This window comes from Piliocolobus tephrosceles, chromosome 13 (genome assembly GCF_002776525.5).
Source record: "Piliocolobus tephrosceles isolate RC106 chromosome 13, ASM277652v3, whole genome shotgun sequence".
Taxonomy (NCBI): Eukaryota; Metazoa; Chordata; class Mammalia; order Primates; family Cercopithecidae; genus Piliocolobus; species Piliocolobus tephrosceles.
Genome location: NC_045446.1, coordinates 17,587,658 through 17,603,713, shown reverse-complemented (window position 1 = coordinate 17,603,713; position 16,056 = coordinate 17,587,658). Strand labels below are relative to the sequence as shown.

The 16,056-nt window shown below is 42.4% G+C and overlaps 1 protein-coding gene and 1 pseudogene across 4 annotated transcripts in view; one reads left to right on the top strand and one right to left on the bottom strand.

Annotated features, from left to right (window-relative positions):
- The window catches only part of C13H11orf49 (chromosome 13 C11orf49 homolog), a 217,909-nt gene that overhangs the window by 149,172 nt on the left and 52,681 nt on the right, over positions 1-16,056 (top strand). The gene's annotated exons all lie outside the window — the stretch shown is intronic.
- LOC111544899 lies at positions 10,546-10,924 on the bottom strand (annotated as a pseudogene). Its single transcript, XR_002732293.1, has one exon. The product of XR_002732293.1 is annotated as a translation machinery-associated protein 7 pseudogene (transcript).

Here is a 16,056-nt window from a genome sequence, read left to right as displayed (position 1 = left end):
TTCAGATCCTCTGGCCACAAGATTGAGTACTTGACGATAGCCCTTTTGGCTCCTTCCAGATCTCCTAATAAAGCAGGGAGCTCCTTCAGTGTCCAGCATACTACTCTGGGGAGAAGGCCTCTTCATCTTGTCTAGTGCAGGGCTTCGGATATCTGTGCCAGAGGCTCAGGAAAGCACCTACCACTTGGAATGTAGAACAAAAGAAATGATTGTTTTCTTTTTTCTTTTTTTATTTCTGGAGATGGAGTTTTGCTCTGTTGCTCAGGCTGGAGTACAGTGGCAGTGGTGGGATCTCGGCACACTGCAGCCTGCACCTCTTGGGTTCAAGCAATTCTCCTGCCTCAGCCTCTCGAGTAGTTGGGATTATTGGTGCCTGCTACCACAGCTAGTTTTTGTATTTTTAGTAGAGATGAGGTTTCACCATATTGGCCAGGCTGGTCTTGAACTCCTGACCTCAGGTGATCTTCCTGCCTCGGCTTGTTTTGTTTATTTTAAACCATTTTCCATAAATTTATAAAGCCATTCTCCATGACATGCTTGCCACCTTCATGGTCTGTGTAAATCTGATCCATCAGTAATATAGTATGACAGCACTTAATTATGTGTTTTGTGAAAAGCTATAGAACAAAAAGTAGCACGTGTTACGTAGCTCTCTAATTGTAAAATTGTGTTTTATTTCTGTGCCCTGAGGTTGGACCACAGTATTGTGATAAACCATGGGACTGATGGGTCTTGCCACCCATTCCTGTTCTCCATTAAAAAAAAAAAAAAAAGTAATCAGACTTCTTCTAACTCTCAAACCTCTAAAAGCTCTTCTGAAAACTTAGATCTAACTGTTTAAAGTTGACCCCTGGATTCTATAACCCTCTCTGTCACAAATCTGCTTTGTAACTTTGAGAGAATTATTTATCTTAAACACTTAACTTACCACACAACTATTCATTGAGCATAAAACCTGGATAATGATAACCACTTCTGGAAAAAAGGATTCGTGACTCAGTGGGTCTGTTTCCCTACTTAAATCTGGAAGGTAAAATGCCTTCTTACTCTTCCTTCTGAATTTTCCTGTTTAGTCCCTGGCACAAATGAAGACTCGCTCTTCTTGGCAGCATCCATGGCTGCTAAGAGGAACTTTGCCCCACTGCCTTTGATGTGGTGAAACAAAGCCTTTACCAGAGTGCTTGGAGGATCTGGCACCCTGGAGACTCCTAGAGGCCCCCATCCACACCCTCTTTGGGAAGTTCTTTTCCTAAAGTTGTATTCAGATTTATACCAATATGCAGAGGAGACGTCTTTCTTATAAAAAGCTTGCTTTTCCTCTCAAAGTTGTGAGGAAACTGGTGAAGGGGAAGTTGAACTGGGTATAATATTGGCAAATGTTTTGAGCACTTCAAATAAAAATGTTTGATAAGTGCAGTCTTGTTTGTATCGTCTCATCATACTGCTCATTGGAGAAGGTGTTTTCTTTGGTCACCTGCCAATGAAAAAGATTAGCCTTTTCCTGCATTTAAGATTGTTTCTTTGACTAGTTATGTCGGTAGAACAAGATAGACAAATGCTGCTGAACTTAGCAAATCTCCTCAGTGCCCTTTCCAATTCATTGACAGTTGCCGCAAGCAGTATGAATGGGTTTTTGATGGGACTCTCTTTCTCTCCTTACCTATTCCAATTTGTATTTTCACTTTAGTTCCCTTGCTCTGATGTTCAAGACTTTAAAGGATTTGCCACTCCCCCCAACACCATGCTTTCCTATTTTATAGGATCCAATAAGAAACATTTTTTCATTTAAATGCCTCTTCTGTAACATGAGTCACCTTTTAGATTTCTATACCTTGTGTCTTCTAGTTTCTATTTTAGTCCAGAAAAATTATAGTTTCATCTTCTTTGAGGCAAGATATGAAGATTTTTTTTGCCCTCCCTCAAATGTATTCCTTGTTTACAGCAAAGGAAGCCACTGGCTGCTTTTCTAACATTTCTGTATCAGAACCTAGTTGAGCTAAATATATATACTTTTATATTCCCCTTAATATGTTTAGATAGATCTGGGGTATATCTTTTGGCTCTGGACATTGTGAAACAATGTTAAGCCCTTTAACTCATCATCAGCCTATATCCATCTCTTCAAACAAAAAGGAAATGAACTTCCACTGCTGTAGGAAGAATTTGTGTCACACATAAGGGCAAATTTGTTAGCAATAATGTTATTCAAGCCGGCTGTGGTGGCACATGCCTGTAATTCCAGCACTTTGGGAGGCTGAGGCAGTGGATTGCTTGAGACCAGGAGTTCAAGACCAGCCTGGCCAACGTGGCAAAACCCTATTTCTACTAAAAATACAAAAATTAGCCTGGCATAGTGGCATATGCCTGTAGTCCCAGCTCCTCGGGAGGCTGAGGCACAAGAATCACTTAAACCCAGAGGCGGATGTTGCAGTAAGCAGAGATTGTGCCACTGTATTCCAGCACAGGCGACAGAGGGAGACCCTGTCTCAAAAAACAAGCAAAAGAGATAATGTTATTCAGTACTGGGTTCCTAAGCAGTATTGCAGAATAACCTTCTCTGAAATTCTTTGCTTTTGTTTTTAATAGAATAGATTCTCATAAGGAATGGATTAGGTGCAGACCTTCTTGACAGCATGAGATAACAAGTTATCTCTTTAGAATAAATAAGTTGTATTTTATTCTGAGGGAATTTTTCTTTTTTCTTTTCTTTTTTTTTTTTTTTTTTTTTTTTGAGACAGAGTCTTGCTCTGTCACCCAGATTGGAGTGCAGTGGTGTAATCTTGGCTCACTGCAACCTCCACCTTCTGGGTTCAAGCAATTCTCCTGCCTCAGCCTTCTGAGTAGCTGGGATTACAGGTGCCTGCCACCACATTGGCTAATTTTTTTTTTTTTGTATTTTTAGTAGAGATGGGGTTTCACCATGTTGGTCAGGCTGGTCTTGAACTCCTGAACTCAGGTGATCCGCCTACCTCAGCTTCTATTCCAAGGGAATTTTAACATTGATTTAATTGAGAGAGTTAAAAGAGCCTGAGGCTAGTTTACAGAGAAGAGCCCTTTTAGGTAGGTTTTTTTTTTATTTGACTTGCCAGCCTCTAATTCTCACTCACTTATGGTGAGTTTCAAGTATGGATAGTTTTAAGATGTGGTCGGTTCCCATGACTACAAAATAAAATATGAATTTCCCATGTTACTTGAAGACTGTTTGTGGGAGGTCTTGATTCAGGTCTTTGCATCTTCTGACGAGCATATCATAGTTTAATAGCCTCTCATCTGAACCCTGCAAAGATAGTGATATTTATCTTAGAAAAAATAAAGCAAACAAACAAAAAAAACCTTGCATACCTCCTTATACAGCATTCTTTGCTGCCACCTAAAGCCATTTGCTCATGAAACAGTAACCTTTAGAACAATAGCCTGAGTTCTCTTCCTATCAGTCAATTCTTAGAGATTCTGTTAGCACCTTCCTTTGCTTTTTTTCTGTCAGATGGAGAGAAGGGGTTGGCAGAAGCAAAACAGCCTTTATAAATTTTTCTCAGAGGTCCGTGATCCTAAAGTAGGAATCAGAAGACATCAGGTCTAGAAATCCTCAGAGTGACCTTGTTTGACAGAGAAGATATTTATATGAAGAAACATCAGTGCTAGTGACCTAAATTAAGCTACCTAACCTCTCAATATCATCATTTCTCTGTTGTAAAAGGGAGATAATAACACCACTCACTACCGTCCTCTGGAGTTTGAGAGATACTTAATGAAATCATGAACTTCATGCTCCTCTTACAAGGGAATATATTGTTGACTTTTAGGAGAATGATTTGGGGGTCCCTAAGGGGCTTGACAATCTATTACCTCTCTGGCACTCAAATAGGATTACTGTAAAAAGCTAATCTACTGCTAAAAAGTAAGCCATTTATTCTGTGGATAGATCAGGTCCAGTGTGAAAAAAAGGATTTTGATCTCTTTTTTGGAATAACTATTACTAACTAGATAGGCACAAAGATGTCTTTTTTTCCTTCTTTCTTTCTTAAAAAAAAAAAAAAAAATCAGAACAGAAGTGTAATTGTGTTTGATGGTTCACCCTGGGAGAATGTTAGGTTCAATCCTGGAACACAGTAAATCAGATGATATACTTCTTTTAAAAAGCCTCTAGAACATGCCTCCTCAAGGGAACAAAAATTGGTTCTTTGGGAGGCAAAAAAATAAATTAGGTATTATAATGGTTTGTGGCCCTCAAAAAATATATAGATAGGTAATATGTTCATGATATCAAAATTTCATGGAGAGTGAACAAACAGAAAAAAAGGTCTAAAAAGCTAGGGGGTGATGATGAAAAAAAACTGAGAAACGTTTCTCAAGTCTAGAATGTGCATATAACTGTCAGTTACTCTTTCAGTCATGTTTGTCCCTAAGCATGGGCAAGCTGCACACTGTCAGGTCAAAACAGCTTGCTATTGATTATTCCTTCAGTCTGAGAGGAACTGAGTTCATAGAAAACTTGAAAGAAATGAAATTTGTACCCTAAGGGGTAATGATTTCAGACAGACAAACGTAACAAACATCTATCTGTTAGAACCAATACTTTGCACTTTAAAATGTGGTTAAGCCTTTAAGGTAAGAGGTTTCTTTTTTCTCTTGCCTCTTTAGCCTTACAGAAAGGCGTATCAAGGGTAGGAATGATCTTCAAAGTGCCTTACAGAAAATAAAAAAAGCCAGATTGGGAGAAAAAAGAGGGTGTGGCCCCAAAGGCAGGAAGGGAATAATTGACTAAATCGTAATGTAAAGTGTACAGCATCTGCAGGGCACAGTGGCTCACGCCTGTAGTCCCAGCACTTTGGGAGGCCAAGGTGGGAGGATCACTTGAGCCCTGGAGTTCAAGACCAGCCTGGGCAACAAAGGGAGACCCCGTCTCTACAAAAAATACACAAAAATTATCCTGGTGTGGTGGCACACATCTGTAGTTCCAGCTACTCAGGAGGCTGAAGTGGGAGGATTGCTTGAGCCTGGGAGGTGGGGGTTGCAGTGAGCTGAGATCACGCCACTGCACTCTGGCCTGGGCAATAAAGCGAGACCCTGTCTCAAAAAAAAAAAAAAAAATGTACAGCATCAAAGTCAAGAAAATTGATGAGAATTGACACTGAAGTACTTAAGAAATTTTAAGTTTGCCATTGCTGCTAGTATTAATAAACTTTCATATATCCAACATATTTTTCCTTCTACCTTTCTCATACGTCCTATTAGGTCTTTCGAACACTCAGAGTGGATGGGATGACCCAAAATTGACTTGCTACATACTGGGGAATTTGAAAGAGACCTGTGTTTTGCTTAGCAGCCCTGAAACAATAGAATGGCCTTTTTTTTTTTTTTTTTTTTTTTTTTGAGACAGGGTCTCACTTTTGCCCAGGCTGGAGTGAAGTGGTGCTATCTCAGCTCACTGTAACCTCTGCCTCGTGAGTTCAAGCAATTCTTGTGCTTCAGCCTCCGAGTGGCTGGCACCACAGGTATGTGTCACCACGCCCTGCTAATTTTTTTTTTTAATTAATGGGGTCTCACTATGTTGCCCAGGATCTTGAATGACTGAGCTCAAGTGATCCTCCTTCCTCGGCCTCCCAAAATCCTGGGATTACAGACATGAGCGACTGTGCCTGCTAATGGCCATATTTAAAAATTTATTTTTTCCTCAGTCTCTGATTCTTCCTTGCTTGATCATCCTATTCTTTAATACACAAACCTATAACTTTGAGGAAAGAGAATCAGAGATTATATCTCCCTACTTACCCATTTGACAGTGCGACAATGAGCACTCTTTCTCCAAGCCAAGAATTTGATAAGCATTCGTTGCTATGGGCATTTTACTGCCTTAAAGAAATCCACCCCAATTCCCTGCCTATTGATTTCTTAAGATCACAGAAGAAAGTGGAATGAATCCTAGAGAGGCCTTCAAGCTCCCTGACACCCATGGGGCCCACTCATCTCCACCCCCCTACTTCAATTCCAAAATCTAACACATTGTCCTTTTCTTAGTTCCTCAGTTCCCCGCCCTTCAGCTTCTTTGTTAGCCACTGGGTGGGTGTAACCAAAACTCAGTCACACTGTGGCCCCGGCAGCTGGGCTTCTCTCTCCCCCATTACATTGCAGACATTCTTTTCACATCATTTTGTCCTCTCTGCTGCATTCCCTCCATTTGGCTTCATTCCCTCTGTGCAAACTTCTGTTTCAAGGCACAGGAGTTTGCCAAGGAGATGCTGGCAGAGAGGGTCCAGTTCTCTCCTTTCTATCTGAAGAGCCCAGTGTCATTCATTAGCATATGAGAAGAATGGTTGTAAATAAACATCAAATGAGGTTAACGAGCTACAGCTCATCAATATTAATGAAGTCCACCTCACAGCCTTGGTATGAGGTACCAATGGCTCTAATCACAAGAAGCAGTTTCGTAAGGCCCCAGCTACAGGGCAGGAAGGGTTAGATATCCAGCCTGTTGAAATGTTTGTCATTTTATGACCCCAGGAATGCTGCAGGGTAAGGTGGTCTGATACCAGATCTGTGCCTCTTGTGTTCAGATTACATCTGTTTGTCTCAACAGGTGAAAGCCTAGGAAAAGGCTGTATCTGCTAAGCCAGAATCTGGGGTGGGAATACTCCAGGTCAATCTGCAGTTCCCAAATCAAAATGAAGTTCCAGAGTACCAGGGTTTGATCTCTCATTGTCCTTCCATCAGTTACCCCAGATAACCCAAACACTTGTTTCCAGTGTAGTGAAGGACGGTCTGAGGATCTTCTAAGCCCAGCTTGGTAAGGAATGAAGAAACTCCCATTTCATGTAGCTCATGTGCCCGCCAGCCACCAGTTAAGTCCCTGTGCCTATTATTTAGAGGATTCAAATAGTAACAAGGGCCAGGCATGGTGTCTCATGCCTGTAATCACTACACTTTGGGAAGCAGAGGTAAGGGGATCACTTAAGGTGAGGAGTTCCAGACCAGCCTGGGCAACATAGGGAGACCTCTCTCAAAAACAATAAATAAATAAAAATTTTAAAAGTAGTTGGGCGTGGTGTCATGTGCCTGTATTCCCAGCTACTCAGGAGGCTGAGGTGCGAGGATCACTTGAGCCTAGGAGTTTGAGGCTGCAGTGAGCCATGATCATACCTCTGTACTCCAGCATGGGCAACAGAGTGAGACTCTGTCTCTGAAAAAAAATTTTTTTTTAATTAAAAGAAACAGTAAGTACAGCTATCATTTACTGAACTCTTACTGTGTCCTAGGCATGGTACTAAGCATTTTTGTTATATAATCTTTACAATAATCCCATGAAGCTATTCCCATTTTACAGATGAGGAAGTTGAAACTCACTGATTTGATGTCATAGGTCTAAGATTACACATCAGCAAGTGGCAGAAGAGGAGCTCAGATTTCAATCTGTCTGACTGCAGAGCCCATGCTCTTACTTCCTACCCTCTGTGGTATCATCTCAGAGCCAATCACATAAAATGCAAGCTTTTGTGCTGCTCCTTCTCGTCAAAGATGTGTGTCCTTCTCCAGTTTCAAGGGACTAAACACAAAGTAGTTCCTTGGAAGTAGAATCAGAAGACTTTAGAGTTAATTTTTTTAAGTCAAAGCGCCTCTTTGAAATTATTTTTAGAAAGGAAATTTTCATTAAACATGTTTTCCTTGATACATAAATTTGGGGTCAGAGGGATTCAGCTTTGAGAATATATGTGTGTATGCACAACCCAGTATGTATTGATAGCCATGATACTGATTTATCCACCTTGTCACACTAGTTCCTTTTATGATTAAGCACACACCTTGCATGAGGTCAGTGACCATGGAACACAGAGAAACCGCTCCGTGGCTGATTTGAGCCTATGATCCTAGCCTCAATTACCTTGTTTCAACAACAACGCCTGGTTTATTACTTAAAATACTATCATTGTACTTTGTCTTGGGGGTGGGAAGGAGAACCGATCAAATTGTTGTTATCACAAAAGCTACACCTGATTGTTTGTAAAGAAGGACTTCTAGTGAAAGGATGAAAGTGAAACAGCTACTTCTCTTTCTTCCATTTTTCTCCTTGAAAATTCAGGGACCTAGGCCAAGCAGGCAGATCACTTGAGGCCAGGAGTTCAAGACCTGCCTGGCCAACATGGCAAAACCCCATCTCTACTAAAAATACAAAAATTAGCCAGGCATGGTGACATGCGCCTGTAGTCCCAGGTACATGGGAAGCTGAGACACGAAAATTGCTTGAACCCAGGAGGGAGAGGTTGCAGTGAGCCAAGATCACACCACTGCACTCCAGCCTGGGTGATAGAGCAAGATCCTATCTCAAAAAAAAAAAAAAAAAAAAAAAAAGAAAGAAAAAGAAAGAAAAGAAAAAGAAAGAAAGAAAGAAAGAAAAAGAAAACTCAAGGACCTTACTTGGTAATTTTTACCTAGGCAAAACGCCCAGGAATGTTTCCACAGAATGGCACCCAAAGCCCACCCATGCAGGAGCTCTTCCTGCCACCAAGGTAACCAAGACTAGGAAGCAATTGAAACTGGGCCTTCCTTTCCCAGGCCTGTGGCTGTCAACTTGGCTCAGAAAGGGGCAGACTGATGACTTTGTCTCCTTACCCAGTCACACTACCACACAGTTCTCATTTGAGCCTGGTCACATGGCTGTGCCTTCTTATGGCCAAACAAGGGTTCTTTGCACCCTGGGTTTGGCCTGAGCATCATTAGATGAAACCATCAGGACCCCCAAACCTTGAAGCTTTTCCAGGGGAAATTGCATGCATGGGAAGGAGGGGCTGAGCTGTGTAGTGGAGCAGCGGATGGTGTGCAGTCGGGATGTTTGCAAGAGCCAAGGGGTTAGTTCATTGCTGCTTTGTATACTCAGGCACACCAGAAAACTCAGATTAATAGGCTGTTTATTCTTCAGCATGTTCCTTGAATCAAAGGCTCTGGATGGTATTATTCAAGAGTGTTTGTGAGAGCGCCCTGGAACACTCCTCCTGGGCTCCGCTCACTGAAGAGAAACGATTGAGTCCTTTCATTTCCTGGGCAGCATCCCTCTCACTCATTGCTCACTGTAGTATAAAGGTTGCAGAACCTTTGTTAGAAACAGGATCTTTTGTTCTGTCCTTATGAGGTCCCATTACCTATATAGCACCTTGATCTGTCGGAGTCTAATTATTTAATATTCCTGTCTTTTGAGCTACCTGAACCTAATGAATGCAGTCCACTCTATCTCAGGGAGTTGTTTTGTTTTGGTTTTTTGTCTCTATTTGGCACCAGTTTCCTGTTTGGACAATATTGTCTTTTTTTTTTTTTTTTTTTCAAGGAGTTTGTCCAGGAGGGAAGGAGACATCCACCTGAACCCTACTCTGTGAAGCAAATGAATATGTTTTTTCTATTAGAAGATTCTCCTAAAATGAGAATCGCTGAACCCAGGGAGGCTTGCAGTGAGCCGAAAATTGTGCCACCGTAATCCAGCCTGGGTGACAGAGTGAGACTCCATCTCAAAAAAAAAAAAAAAGATTCTTCTAAAATGTTCTGACGTTTGTTCATACCTGGGAATTGAAGCATATTTAATTACGAAAGAGTTACTTCCTCCACCCCTACCCCCTGCAGTAGAGATTTATACTGGAGAAGGTGGCAAAAAAAATTAGGAGAGAAACTGCTCGGTACAATTCCCCCCAGTTCCCTTGGGGCAGCAGTGTGCTGCACATGAGGGATCACTGTACCTTGTTCCCCCAGCAGTGATACTGCTCTGTGGCCAGGCAAATGCTGTAGTCCAGGCCTTCCACAACTTCTGCATGTGCGTGCGCGTGCACACACACACGCACAAAAATATACCCCTCCTAGGCATCCCCTTAATACAGAGGCATCCAGTATATTGCAAAGGTACTCCTCATTATACACAATGCAAACACTCAGCACATTTGTAGGCACTCATTTATATCAAACAAACCCAGTACGAATAATAAGCAATAGTTTGGGATCTGGCACAACACTTAGTTACCACAGCCAGAGGCCAGAAAATGAAATCAGGGTCATATATCTGAGGTTGGAACTCTAGAATCTATCTGGCATCCTATAGCCCAAAGCACCACCAGGGAGAGGTACACCTTGGAGCAATGGGAGCACTGTCATCCAGAAGACACTGTCCCCTCACTTTCCTCCAAAACCAGCACAGCTGTTTGGACGAGGGCTATCTGCCGTATTTACAGTGAGACTAAGATATATATACACACCCTGGCGCTTCGCCTGATTTCTTCTGTGAAGTCCATCTGTTTATCCAGTTCCAGATCCCAAAAGGCAGTCACCAAAAACTAAATAGTGAGAAGGGACAGGGTTTTTTTTCTTTCTTTTTTGATAAACATGTTACAGTGAACAAAACAGATTTTGCAAACACATTCCATCTAGTAAATCTTACCTCACAGCTGTGTGAGAAGGACTTGGAGGAGAGAAGGATGGGGAGCAGGAGGGTCTCAGGACTTGATTGGAGAATCAGAAACCCACAAGGGGGGGACAGTTCAGTATTATCTACTTTTTTTTTTCTTTTTCTTTTTCTTTTTTAACAAAAGTTTATTCTTAAATGTACAACAGCTCCAAGACAACACTTAATTCCAGCTTTAGGTGGCAAAAGATGTTATGGCAGGGAATATAGATGTTTAAATAAGGATGAAATAAAGGGTCACCATCTCCTCAGGCACAAGGAACAGCTTACTTTTTGCCGGATTTCTTAATTCCACCTGTGGCCAAGGGCCCCTTCCCCGCAGTCTTCGCTTTTAGCTCCTCGAGTTTCTTCTGCTCCTCTTTTTGTTTCTGCTTGAAAGCCTTATCTTCCTCGTCCGTCTCCTTGGCCTGCTTCTTAGGCTGTTTCAGTGACTTCTTCTTGCCACCTTCGCGGCCGGACATGGTGCCTGCCGCCCCTTCCCCAGACCCTGCCACCAGACTCTTTTTTTTTGAGATGGAGTCTTGCTGTGTCACCTAGGCTGGAGTACAGTGGCACGATCTTGGATTACTACAACCTCAGCCTCTTGACTTCAAGCGATTCTCCTGCCTCAGCCTCCTGAGTAACTGGGATTACAGGCGCTGGCCACCATGCCTGACTAATTTTTGTATTTTTAGTAGAGACAGGGTTTCACCATGTTGGCCAGGCTGGTCTTGAACTCCTGACCTCAAGTGATTCATCCACCTCGGCCTCCCAAAATGCTGGGATTTCAGGCGTCAGCCACCGCCCCCAGCCTATCTACTTCTTATAGGGTGATAATTGGCTTTTTCCCTTCATTCTAGCCCCCATCCTAAACTGGGGATCTGTGATGGGCTCACCAAAGATAAAGATCTGTCTGCAGACGTTAGCTTCTTTCACTGAAAAGGTGATCTAGCCAGACTTTATCTTCAAAGGACAGGCCCTGCACTTCTGATGTTCCTGAACCTCTCCCACTGAGCCTGCTCTCATCCACTGCAGCCATGATGCTCTCTGGATTCAGACAATGGTGTGTTGTCCCAGAACACTATATCTGGCCTATTTCTACTTCACGTCTACCCCTTTGGCTAAGAAAATGAGGGACACAGCTCACATCAATAACTTGGATTCTGAAGACCGAGGACAAGCAGAAGAAATTGACCTTTTGCCTCAGAGGCAGCTGGATGTTTGTGTGTCTCTCTTCAATGTGGAATTGGCTCACTGAACCACTCAAGAGTTGTTTTTTAAAAATGTTCTGCTCACTCCTCATTTGCGGGTCAGATGCTTTGGATAATCCAGTGGAATTCTCTCTGCTTCACTGTTGGTTGCTGCCAGACACAGAGTGCTAAATCCTGTCAGTTGGTGACTTGAAATGATGATGTGTGAAACAGTGCTGTGATTTGGACATCCTGCACTCATTTGCACGGACTCCTTTGCCAGTTAACCACAGTAGTGAAATGGGGCAGCCTGGGGCAGCTTCCACAGCCCTTGCCTTATCTTTCCTCAGTGTCCCCATCCTCCCCCATGGCAGTATGTAGCTCCCTTGGAATTCTGTTTCATTCAATATTATTCCCTTCCCAGGCATCATAGAGCAATTTCTTTAACAGATTGCAACGTGCCAGAGACAGAGAAATAGCATTTGTGTGCAGAATGGAGAAGCAGGAAGCAAAACACTCTTGTTGCTGGTTCCCATCTCCCTGTCTGCCCTTCCTTCTTTCCCTAGATTGCATGGCTGCCTCCTTCTCATCTGGTGCGTTCTCAGTTCAAATGGTACCTTCTCAAAGATGAGCCTGGCACAGCCGTCTCATGTGGTCCCATGTATCACACTGTGTATCACACCACCCTGCCTGATTTATGTCATTGCTCTCCTCACTTCCTAAAAGTATTTCTTTCTTTGTTACTTTTTATTGCCTGTCTCCCCAACCACCGCTGCCACATATACACACTAGAATGTAAGTACCATGAAAATAGGAATTTTTATCTGTCTTATCCCTTGCTGTTGCCGCAGAATCTAGCACTGTCCCTGGCATACCTTTGACACTTAGTATATTGACTAAATAAGTAGCTAAGAATGTAGCAATTAAGAACTTCTAAAGCAAATATCCATGGTTACTATCAGGAAATAGTAAAGGCAGACAGAGAGTTTGAGGAATGGAATGAGAAGACTTGATTTCTTATACTAATTTTAATAATGGTCTTAATTACAAATTGAATATGTTAAGTCAAAGATCATAATATTGAGTCGCTCTTCATTTCTTTTGACTCAGACTAAACTGCCCCTTATTGAGTAGGTTAGGTCAGGGTCATAGAGACCAAGTACTACAAACTTCCTGGCCAAACTGGCATAATTGATGCCACAAAGGATGCCCACTTCCAGATTTCCATTGGACGGTGCCTGGTTTTGCTTTCCTTAGGGCAGGTGCCAGAAGAAACTGGCACAATTTAAAGCAGTTTAAAGCCCAGCCTGGGTATCTTCATCTAGCCTTTATTATATTCTTGCCTGCCTTCAGTTCCCAAAATGACTGCATTCCTGTCTGCAGCTCCAGGGCCCTGCAGCCCCTTCAGTCATAAAGGCCATGGAGGTGGGTTAGCCCTGATCTGCCCAGTGTGAGACAGTATGACCAAGAGAACACATCTTTTTTTTTTTTTGAGATGGAGTCTCGCTCTGTCACCCAGGCTGGAGTGCAGTGACGCAATCTCAGCTCACTGCAGACTCCACCTCCCAGGTTCATGCCATTCTCCTGCCTCAGCCTCCTGAGTAGCTGGGACTACAGGCACCGGCCACCATGCCCGGCTAATTTTTTTGTATTTTTTTAGTAGAGACGGGGGTTTCACCGTGTTGGCCAGGATGGTCTCGATCTCCTGACCTCGTGATCCACCCACCTCGACCTGAGAACACATCTTTTAGTCCGGCAGACACGTGGCACTCTTCCCCTCAAGAGTCCTTCACCCAAACGAGAATTTTTAGCTTCTCAGAAGTTATCCTTTGTCTTGTTGGGGCAAGATCTGTGCCTAGTGTCAAGAGAGAGATATTAAAGATTAAAGAGCCTCCACCAGGAAAGGGAATGGTTTTGCCTGAATCTCTTAATTTGTTTTTCCCCCCTACAAGTGCATTCATGTTGCTGGGCTCCCTGACTTACTCCCCGATGGTTTGCATGGTTTGCAGTTGTTTTCATCATGACTTTGTGGTTGCATTGATAATCAGAATGAGTTTCCACTGCTGTAGAGGATGCTTCCATGCTCCATTGCTTTCTCTCTTATGTTGCTAATGACTCTCCTGTTGGTTTCAGCCCTTAGCCAAGCCCACCCCACTCCACACCCAACTCCTTCCCTGTCTTTTATTGATGGCTATGTTGACTTTGCATGCCTCGGTTAGTTCAGTTTTCTGAGCACCTGCAGAGAATTAACAATCTCTGCTTGCTGCTGCGGATCACCTAGGCCTTTGATCTGTTTGATTTCTGTACTTTTAAAAATGTTGAAGGACTCTCTAACCCCACCAAAGTACATAAATGATACTAGAGTCCCTGTAGCCTGACCCCTTCCAGACTAGCTCTGCTTAGGGACCAGAAGATTTTCATGTAAATACAGATGTAGATACCATTTATTAAATATTTTCTATGTACCATTTTACTGTTCTAAGCACTTAACATGAATATTTCATTTGATTTTTGCTTGTAGAGCTAAAAGGCCATGTACATGAACTGGCCCCTTGTTTCTCTAACCTCATCTCTTCTTCCTTTCCCCCTTATTCTTTTGGCTCCTGCCACACTGATTTCCATGCTGTTCCTCTTACCCAATAGGCACACTCCCTCCTTAAGACTGTAAAGGCTATTCCCTCTGCCTGGAATGCTCTTCCCTCAGATGTCTGTGTCAGTTACTCCTTAACCCCTTCATATCTTTGCTTAGGCGTTACCTTCTCCATGTAACCTACCTAGACCACTCTACATAAAATTGAACCACCAGTACCACCTCATATTCCCTATCTGACTTGCTGTATTCTCTTTTTTTCCATTATACTTATCACTGAATCTCTTAATTTGCCTCGCTTAACTTTCTGTATAGCTTACTTGTTTGTTTGTTTGTTTGTTTATTTATTTATTGAGACTGAGTCTTGCTCTGTCGCCCAGGCTGGAGCGCAGTGGCGTGATCTCAGCTCACTGCAGCCTCTGCCTCCTGGGTTCAAGCAATTCTCCTGCCTCAGCCTCCTGAGTAGCTGGGATTACAGGCATGCACCACCACACCCGGCTAATTTTTGTGTTTTTATTAGAGACAGGGTTTCACCATGTTGGCCAGGCTGGTCTCAAACTCTTGACCTCAAGTGATCTGCTTGCCTTGGCCTCCCAAAGTGTCAGGATTACAGGCATGAGCCACTGCGCCCAGCCTATTTGTTTATTTTCTTTATCATTCATTATCCGTCTTCCCCACTGTAAGATAAGCTGCATGAAGGCAAAGAGCTTGTCTATTTGTTCTCTAATGTATCCTAAGCACCTAAAAAATAACATCTGACACATAATAGATGCTACATGTTATCTATTAAGTGAATGAACTTTGTCTCTTAAAAACCCATGAGGTAGGTTCTTCTGTTATCCCCATTTTGTTTATTTATTATTGTTTTTATTATATTTTAATGTAATAAAACTGTAATATAATAGGGTACACGTGCACAGCGTGCAGGGTTGATACATAGGTATACATGTGCCATGTTGGTTTGCTGCACCCATCAGCTCATCATTTACATTAGCTATTTCTCCTAATGCTATCCCTCCCTCAGTCCCCCACCCCCTAACAGACCCTGGTGTGTGATGTTCCCCACCCTGTGTCCAAGTGATCTCATTGTTCAGTTCCCACCTATGAGTGAGAATATGCGGTGTTTGGTTTTCTGTCCTTGTGACAATTTTCTGAGAATGATGGTTTCCAGCTTTATGCATGTCCCTGCAAAGGACCTGAACTCATCCTTTTTTATGACTGCATAGTATTCCATGGTGTGTATGTGCCACATTTTCTTAATCCAGTCTATCATTGATGGACATTTGGGTTGGTCCCAAGTCTCTGCTATTGTGAATAGTGCCACAATAAACATATGTGTGCATGTGTCTTTATAGTAGAATGATTTATAATCCTTTGGGTATATACCCAGTAATTTGATTGCTGGGTCAAATTGTAATACTAGTTCTAGGTCCTTGAGGAATCACCACACTGTCTTCCACAATGGTTGAACCAATTTACACTCCCCACCAACAGTGTAAAAGCATTCCTGTTTCTCCACATCCTCTCCATGTTTCCTGACTGTTTAATGATTGCCATTCTAACTGGTGTGAGATAGTATTTCATTGTGGTTTTGATTTGCATTTCTCTGATGACCAGTGATGATGAGCATTTTTTCATGTGTCTGTTGGCTGCATAGATGTCTTCTTTTGAGAAGTGTCTGTTCATATCCTTTGCCCACTTTTTGATGGGGTGGTTTTTTGTTTTGTTTTGTTGTTTTGTTTTGTTTTTTCTTGTACATTTATTTGAGTTCTTTGTAGAATCTGGATGTTAGCCCTTTGTCAGATGGGTAAATTGCAAAAGTTTTCTCCCATTTTGTAGGTTGCCTGTTCACTCTGATGGTAGTT